Source organism: Gavialis gangeticus, unplaced genomic scaffold (genome assembly GCF_001723915.1).
Source record: "Gavialis gangeticus isolate Ggan-Ray unplaced genomic scaffold, GavGan_comp1, whole genome shotgun sequence".
NCBI classification, from domain to species: domain Eukaryota; kingdom Metazoa; phylum Chordata; order Crocodylia; family Gavialidae; genus Gavialis; species Gavialis gangeticus.
Genome location: NW_017729007.1, coordinates 8,279,435 through 8,288,856, shown reverse-complemented (window position 1 = coordinate 8,288,856; position 9,422 = coordinate 8,279,435). Strand labels below are relative to the sequence as shown.

General features: G+C 48.1%; 1 long non-coding RNA gene across 1 annotated transcript in view; it reads right to left on the bottom strand.

The window, feature by feature from the left end:
- Nucleotides 1-5,067: 5,067 nt before the first annotated feature.
- Nucleotides 5,068-9,422, bottom strand: part of LOC109292039 — a 28,110-nt gene continuing 23,755 nt past the window's right edge. The window contains exon 3 of the long non-coding RNA XR_002096026.1: nucleotides 5,068-5,643. This is a non-coding gene — a long non-coding RNA (uncharacterized LOC109292039). The remainder of the gene's footprint in view (nucleotides 5,644-9,422) is intronic.

Genomic DNA, 9,422 nt, shown 5'->3' with positions numbered 1-9,422 from the left:
GAGACCCGCTCGACTGGCGAACAGAGGCTGCCTTGGCAGGGACTGTCTCGCTGGGAGAGATCCAAGCTGAGAGCAGAGGCTGTTCTCACAGGGACTGCTCCTCAGCAGGGCTTCCTGGCCCATTGGTCTCCTCCTCGCTGCGGTTTTGCAGATTGATCTGATTCGTTTTCGTATTGATTCCTTTGGCTACTGACTGATTTTTGGCATCAACCCTGACTCGATTTTAATCGACCCGGCCTACCTCCACTTCGACATCGCTTACAATCAACCTCGGCACCATCTTCGACCATCTGTTCGTCCAAGTTGGACTGGCGTCACGTCGTTTACATCGTTCACCGCGTTACAGTTCCGTTGTTTGTCATCCCAGTCAATAAGCTGTTGACCAGTCCTGGGACTATCGAGTGGGTAGCCGCACCTATCCTTCGGGGTAGAAAGCAAGGGCTTACTCGGGAACCCCGTGGGCCAACAGACCCCTTCGTTGTTCGTATACTGTAACTGAAGCAAGCTTCTTCAGTAGTGTAAGTTAAAAATAAATCAACTTTATTTGAAACTGCGTGTCCTGTACCGCTCGGACTCCTCGCTGCCAATCCCACCTGTTTCATATTAAAACCCTCAGCCCACCATGACCTTGGGGCCGCTGTTCCCCAGCAAGACTCACTCTAACTGCAGAGAGAATTCTTCCTTTCCAGCAGCATGATTGTAACTCTTATATGCGAAAGGAAAAATTGACACGAGATGCAAAATGTTTCAGAGATTACATTATTTAATTTTAACACAAGGCAAAAATACAGTTACACAAGTTGTTACGGTGGGTTTAGCAAGACATACTTAGAAATGCTTTCTTAACTTTAGTTACATTTACAGCGATAAACTGCAGACTAAAGCAACATTCTCAAGAGAGAAATACTGAAGAACTGACATCTGCACCCATCCTTACCCAAAGAGAGGAGGAGAACAGAAGTCGGTGTTCAAAGGCAAAATCTTGTTTTGCTATTTTTAGGATTTACTGCAAGCTAAGCACTTTCCAAACACTTACTAGACTTAAACATTCGTTTAATTTGCTAGAAGAGTCTTCCTAGAAATTGTAAGAAGAGAAATCAAGGATTTCTTCAAATTTCTCTAGCTTGCTGTATCCATACATAACTATTTCATGTGTCTTAGCTGCCAAGGAAAGTCTTCCATAGCAGTTTTCTTCTAATGTGGTTGACATTGATGGTTAAAACAAGCTAGCCAGTTAAAACAAGCTGAGAAATAGTGTTCCTATTTCAAACTCCAGAGGAAAACTTGGGCAGAAAATAACCACCCAACTGGAATTTGACCAGGAAACTGGATTTGAAAAGGATTTCCTCTTTACACAGTGAAGGAATACACAATAGATCAAGTATCAAATTCCTGAAATCTAATTCACTTTAGAAAAATATATTTTGCTATCTGTGATGCTAATGACCTGTGTGCTAAATTACTACAATCCTACACAGAGCTGGATGAAAAGTAACCATGTATAATCAAGATTTTGGACAATTATATAGAGAAGTGTGGGGGGGGGGGAGGTTTAACCCTCCATTGCCACCGGGAACAAGGAAGGACAGCTGGCTCCCTAAGTGCCCATGGTGAGCTGAGCTGTAACTCTGCTTGGTGCAGTGGCTGTGTGGTGCTCCACTATGCCAAATAGCTGATTAGTGACCAATTAGTTGTTTGGTGGAACAGGCAACAGCAGCCATTTCAAAGATGTTGCTGCTGCTCCACTCTGCCTGTAGGCAGCAACAGCTGATCAAGGGTCCATCAGCTGTTGCTGCCTGGTGGCAGCAGCTGTTGGGGCTGCTGCAGCAGCAGAAACAGCTGATCACGAGCACTGATGCACTCTAATCAAATTGAGTTTGGAGAATTTGCATGCAAACAGCTTCTAATGTGGGTAAAATGAAAATTGGTTAAAAAAAGAATGCATTTGAGGAGGGTAGGAGCTCTGAGTCCGTGCACCTGGACTGAATGCCAGGTTGTGAATGCTGTCTCTTTACTGTAAACAAGGTGCAGGGCCCTGAGAGCTTTGAAAAGGGGTTGTCGGGGATCTAGCTTGCCCCAACATATAATCATGCTCTGCCCTTTATACTTGTCCCCCCTGCACCTATGTTTTCCCTTACTAGTTAGGTTTTAAACAAACTGGATATACATGCTGGCTTTTAAGAATGTTCTCATATTAAAAAATACATACTACTCATTAAAAGGACAAAACTGTTACTTCAGCATGGATAGGCAGTGCTGATGTGAAAACTGGATGAATGTGATTTGAAACATTTAAGTTGGGGACACTTAGTAGAACTGGGTCCTACATAGTCTGCCATTAAAGTCAGGGGCCAACTTGCACTGACTTTGCTTTTTTTCAAAATTAAGCTATGAAGGTCCATTCTGCATGGTACTAGAGTACATGTTATCTCTAAAAATGTGGTAGGAACTAGTTATGTCAGCCTGACGTTAGGCAGAAGGCAGGGTAGAGTTGCATCTTACTCAGAATCAGAGATGCATAAGCTTTTGTTAAGGACAGCTCACTTAATCAGATGCTACGAAAGGGCCTTCTATGTGGGTAGATTTGTTGTGTTCAGTGGGAATATTAACCTGCCCTAATTAGGTACATGCTTGCTTCCCTTGTTGAATGTATGATCTATGTAATCTTATTACTACTTTTCTACCCTTCACTTGTCCTGCTTAGTTGCATGATGCCTTGAACAAGATTGAAAGCTCTCCAGGTCAGGGACTATGCCTCATGCATTTATATCATGCCCAAGATAATGAAGCATTAATCATTACTAGAATATTTGGATGCTACAATGATGCAAATAATTAGTATATTAGTCTTACCAGAGGAGTTCTAAAGCTGTAATTTTTGGAAAGGATTTTCCCTGCCTAGCCATAGGCTTGAATGAACATTTCAATGGGGACTACAGTGAGGGACTGTTTAAAATCTTTTGTCTTAATTCAGACCATGCAGGTTATTGAACAAAGGGAATTGTAATACAACAGGAATAAATGTAAAAAGTTCTTGCAAATCAAAATTCCTTCTCTTCCTCTTGTTTATTGGAGGCTTGCCCAGGAAATGCTACTCAATGGTCTATTTGCATCAACTTGGCTGGTATATCTGATGGGGAAAGCAGGAGTTTGTCATGCGGGATCAGCAGATTACCTTGTTTTTGTTATTGTTGTTTTTGGGTGTGTGTATGTTACTAGTTTGCTGCAGCTTTTTCGTGTGGGTGCGATTCATTCAGCTCTACAAACTCTGTCTTCCTAAAAAAGACTAATAAGAAATCATTGTCTTCTGGACCAGGTTCTTGCTCATCTTGACCCTACTAACAATTGTTTATGTTCTCTTTTGGCAACTGTTGATCCTTCCAGATCATGGTGTATGCATGAGAGGTCACCCAGGCCTTTGATATGTATGCCTAGGCAGGAGTTTTAGAGGAATAGAAGACCTTCCATCCCCCCTTTAGGCTATTGAGACAGAATCCAAAGGCCAGACTGAGTCTAGATGTTTGGTGCCTCCATGGTTGTATTTGTATAATCATCCAGGATTTGAACTCAGGTCTCCAGTATGGTAGGAAAGGATTTGACTACTGAACCACAGGAGTCTCCCTGTTTTCTTTAAGATAGTGCTAAAATACATTAATTTAATATAGTAACAGGTTTATGACCCAAATGGGTGGAAGAGACAGCTTTTTGGTCTAGAGAAAGACATTCAAAAATCCTGAGCCTGAATTTGAATCAATCTTTGCAGGTTAGTCTAACCTGGCTAGGCTGAACCAGTTTGTAACCTCACAGACATACCCTCTGGACTGAAACAATGCTGGCACAGGCCTGCAGTGGCTCAGGCTAGAAGCCGGGGGGGCACTAGAGCAGCCCTCCCTTCCCTTCTACAGTACTGAACTGAGGGGGGCATGCCAGGCCCTAGCAGCATGCTCTGATGTCCCCTCCCCCCCAGCAGCCCAGCAGGGAATGCTTATCACCCCTAACTCAGTGTTTATCAACCCATTAAGAAAACAAAGCCTCTATTAGATCAAGTTCTTCTTGAACAGCTTTTCCAAGGAAGGACGTTACCAGCTACTTGTTGATTAGCTTCAAAAGGCCTGTCTGCCTTTGTTGTCTCCCACAACACAGACTGTAGCCAGCATGTGGCTGCTAGCTAATGCTAAGAGATGTAAGGCCAAGGGGCAGGGGGAAAAATCCCTGCTTAGCAGGGAGAAGCCAGGCAGATGCTTGCAGTCTCTGCCAGAGCTCCAGCCTGGGAGCAGAGGGGAGGTGCCAGCCCTGCTGGGGAGCCGAGAGAGCTGCCCAACCCAGAGAGCATGCTGGTATGCTGGGGGGGTGAAACTGGTTTCAGCCATTTTCAAACTGATTTATGTGCACTGAACATCTGTGGCCCTTGCCACAGATATGCAGAGCTCCCCTGGGAACAGGCTGGGATCTTGCTGCGGTGACAGCATGGTCCAGAGCCAGGGCAGAGCTGGAATCTACAGTCTGCACACCCTGAGTGGATGTGCCCCAGCTCTGGATCATGCTGTCACTGCTGCAAGGAGCTGGGGCAGAGTCACAATCCACTCCCTGTATGTCCCTGCCTGGGATGTGCAGGCCGCAGATTGTGGTTCTGCACTGGCTCTGGACCACGCTGTCACTGCAGCAAGATCCCAGCCCAGCTCTGGACCAGCTCTGCACCCTGCCATGCACCCTGCCATCAGAAATGCTGCTGGGGATGGGTGGGGACTATAGCCACCCCAAAATTCCCCTTAGCCCCCCATAGCCACCCATCGCAGTGGTGCTGCTGTTTGCCCTGTACAGGCTGCAACAGCTAATCCCATCCCTCTCCTGCCTGTAGCATTGCTCCCTACCTCAGCTCTCACCCCCTCCACCCCCACCAGGAAGAGGCTGGAACCGCTACTGCCTCCAGTGCTGCTGAGGCCAGTCTCCACAGAAACCTTGGCCCCCATGCTATCACAGCATGACTGCTGCTAGGGTCCTAGCCACGGGGGCAGGGGCTGCTGGAAAATGGAGTCCACTGCTTACCGGATCCAGCCCATGGTCCATATTTTGCCTGCCCTTGCTTTAGAAGGGCCACAGATAGTGTTGATAGCAGTAGTAAAGGATAGCTAAGTAGAAGGTTTACACAGCTAATGAGAAATAGTAGCATTCCTATTTGTATTACCATAGCATTTTACTAGATAATGTACAGACACCAGGAAAAAGAAAATAAGACCAGCCCCAAAGAGTTCTCAAATTGAGCCAAGAGAAAACAATATATTGGAACATAGCAAGGCAGTGTTGGTTGGCATGGTAAGCAGTTTAACCATTTTTATCAGCATTGATTTGTGCATGAATGTCTGTAGCAAATTACAAACTTAAAATTGTAAAAAGGTTTAGGAAAAGGTTTAAAAGGAAGCATTAAGAAAACTGCAAACTACTTGCAAATAATTCATGGTCAGAAAAATAAATTAACATCAAATTAGTTACTGTGAATTATGTTGAGCTTTAACATTCAGTCACTAACTTGTTGTGAACTTCTGAATAGTTTATGATCATGTATGTCATCATTCCAATCTAGTACATGTGGCATATTGAGGAAAAACTGGCACTTTACTCCTGTGTTTTTTGAGGAAGTTGCACCTAATGAAATATTTCAAGCGTGTTTATGCATGAAAGAAACATACTTTCACAGTTCTACTGTGAGTAAAGTTCTGTCATTTATACTTGTTTGTTTGTACTCAGTTTTGAGGTTGGGATGTGGGATTGATTTAGCTGAACAGTGACTTATTAAGTGACAAAATTATGGCTTTCTGGGGGGGGTTTTCTTCATTGCATTTAAGAAAAATCACATAAACAAGTTTTAAGTGGCTTACTCATCATGAGCACAGCACTTAGAATTTGCATTTCCATCTAGCTAGATCCTGTCCATCTTCTTTTCCCTCTACATCTTTATTAAAGGAAGCAGCAAGTTACTATCAATCAATTGATCTCTCATATTTTTGCCGTCTTTTGGTAAGTTGAAAGCCCTGGGTCTTCAACACAGTAAACTACATTTTGAAATATTACTGTGTAGAGTTAGAGCAATTTTTGATCCTTTCTTAGACTCTTTCTTGAGTAGTAGCATCCCCTATGAGCTACTAAATTGTGGCTTTAATTTAGCACACCAGGGCTGCATCCCCATGAGTGGGAACGTGCAGGTTGTAGTGCTTCAAAGCCTTTTGTGGCACCACAAAAGGCATGTGATGCAAGTTAATCTGTTCACTGTGCTGCATATTTGCAATGTGGAGGAAAAATTAGATACAAGAAATCCCAATATCTTTTTAAAAAAGCACCAGAAAACCAGCACACCACACATGGCAGCACCTGAAACTGGACCTTGGCTGACCAGAGCAAATGACAGAACAACAGGTATCCTTATGACTATTCTGGTTGACTCTGAAAGAGTACGTGCTAGATCTACCACACTTGTACAAGAGGCTTCCCTCCGCTCTGGCTAATCTCTGCTGTCTGATGCAAAATTACAGGGGCCAAAGCTCAGATCTTGCCTCATTAATTTTCCACACATTTCTGGGGAAATGGTATACCTCAACACCAGGTGCAAAACCTACACCAAACTTTATATTTAGGAAGCAACATAATTGTGGTCATAGCCAGTCTTTACACTGAGGTTTGGAGGGAGAAGTCTTCTTTTGTTTTCTCTGATATTATTTATCTATTCAGGGACATACACTCTCTGATGTTAATGTGTCTCTACTCAGAATTTGAGACTGAGGAAATGAATGGTCCATCAACTGTATTCATTCACACAGATATCATAGAGAGGTAGGGCTAGAAGGGATGTTCAGAGTTTATCTAGTCCAATCCCCTGCCAGGGTCCTCTTCCTCCAACCCCCTACCAGACCCTCCTCCTCCAGCAGCTGGTGGCAGAGAAGCAGGAGGAGACCACATTGACTTGGAAGGAAGAGGACTTGGCTTGGGAGGAGAGGTGGAGGGATGAGGACTTGGCATTCCAGGAGAGGTCGCAGGCAAAGGACATCACCCAGGAGGAGGTGTTTCGGGCCGAGTCCCTGGCCCAGGAACAGGAGCAGGGCCTGTGGGAACAAAATACCATCCTGGGCTGGTCTGTGCAGGTCATAGATGATAACTGTTGGGTTCTGGACATTGCCATGGTCCTGGCAGTCTCACACAGGCCAGCCAGTACCTGGCCCCCGTTCTCAGCCCCAAAGGTGCCATGACAACTGCCCACCACCCCACAGCAGGGCCTCACCTGGGCCTGGGAGGAGGTCCTTCATTGCCTCCTGCTGCCAGGAGCCCATGACCCAGTGCACTCCCCAGGTCCACCACTGCCCAGGCCCCCCGCATGGGCCCAGGCCTGCTGCTTCCATGGGTCCACGTGGTCACAGAGCCACATCAGCCAGAAGTGGGAATAGGACCCCATGCCGACCCTGCTGGCCACAGACAGCCTCTAACAGAGGGGGAGCCACCCATGCTAGACAACCAGTGGCCGCTGTCATCCTGGGGCAAGCCCTCCACCCACCACATGCACCACAGCATATACCTCCCTCCAGCAGAACAGCCCAAGGCTGGGGTGCTAGCCAGCCACTCCTGAGCTCTGCCCACTAGGCACCTTCAACCCATGGCTTCCCACTCCAGGACAGAGGGTTTTTTATTGTTGGTGGGTGGGGTGGTAGTGGAGGGGTTCTCTTTGTTGGCGAAGGAGGAGAAGGGAGAATCTATGTGTTGGACAGGGAGAGGGGAGGGAGATGTGGGTGTGATGTGAGAAGAATAGAGTAGTTGTTTGAACACGTTTTCCATGATAGTGGTGCTGGAGGTTGGCAGAGAGTGGAGGGTCTGGGTGGCGGGGCAGGTGGGATAGAGTGGGGAATGCAGGAGGTGGTAATCAGCTAGAGTCTCCCACACTGCTCTGACCCCACTGGTAGGTGCATGGCTTTCCTGGTGCCTTGGCAGGGGTCCCCACTGCTGCCAACACAGGTGGTGCTCCTGCTGCAAGGCCACCTCCATCTGCTGTGCCTCCTCCATGGAACATCTCTCCCTGGAGCTCACAGGTATTATGCAGCATCCAGGCTGTGATGATGACCTGGGGGAGGCTGTCCTTAGCAACCTCAAGGCAGGTGGTTAGGGAGTGCCAGCAGCCCTTGAGGTGGCTGAAGGCTCACGCAACCAGGGTGTGGGTCTAGCCCAGGCAGCAATTACAGTGGGCCTGATAGGGGTCCAGTGTAGGGCCGCATCAGCCGTGGCAGGAGCTGCTAGGCAGTGTCCCCAATGAGCAGAGGTGGGAACACCATGGTGCCCAGCTGCAGGTCCAGCACCCCCAGCATGAAGTGCCTGCTCTCCAGCAGTCCCACCTGGCTGGAGTTCTGAAAGATGTGAGCGTCATGCACACTGCCTTTCTCATCCAGCACTCACATGGGTGAACATGCCCCATGGTCCACAACAGCTTGCAGAACCATGGAGTGAAATTCCCATCAGCTGTAATAGGGGCAGTCCCATGGGGAGGGCATGTAACCATGATGTGGGTCCCTTCCAGGTCCCAGATGCACTGGAACCCTGCCACCACTGACAGTGGGTCATGGACATGGAGCACAATGTGCCCCAGCACATTCTGGAGGGCCCCACACATCTCCAGGATGGCCTCCCCACTGGTGACCTTGCCCATGCCAAACAGGTGTCCCACATAAGGTAGGCAGGAAGGTGTGGCCAGATTCAGCAGCATGAGGGACAGGTGGCTGTTGACAGGGAAGGCCAGGTACATGCCAGTGTCCTTCTGCTCCAGATCAAGCAGAGCTGCTGGAGAAGGTCCGAAAAGGTGACCCAGGTCAGTCAGAAGGCTTCCAATCACTGTTTGTTGTCCCAGGTCTGCTGGACAAGGTGCTGCCACCTATGATGGCTGGCCCAGAGGTGGTGTGGCTGGAGGCCCGGGAGGGTGATGGCAGCCCCGGCAGTGTCATCATGGAGCCCCTCATTGCTATCCATGGCAGAGGCAGCTGCATGGTGGTGGCAGCCCTGGGATGGCATGTTGTGGGCAGGTAGGTTGTGGGCAGGTAGGCAGTTCCTGGTTGTGGGGGAGCTGGGCAGGGCAAACCAGCCATGGGCCAGGTGACAATCAGCACAGTAGACCAGTGAGATGATTATGGCAGCCAGCAGGATCCCCAGACTCATGGTTGCTACCAGGGCCAGGGGCTGGGGCAGCCATAGTGCGGAGAGGCAAAGTGGGCATGGACAAAGGTGCGTATGCTGCCTCTGTGCTTGCTACACTGCTCCTGAGCAAAGGAAGAAGCTGCCCAGAGAGCAGAGAGTGAGCTTTTCAAGAAAGCTGCTAACTGCTGGCAGCTACAGCTAAAGCCTGGAGCTCCCCCTGCCCCCCTCCCCCCCCCCCCCACCCCCCCCCCCCCCCCCCC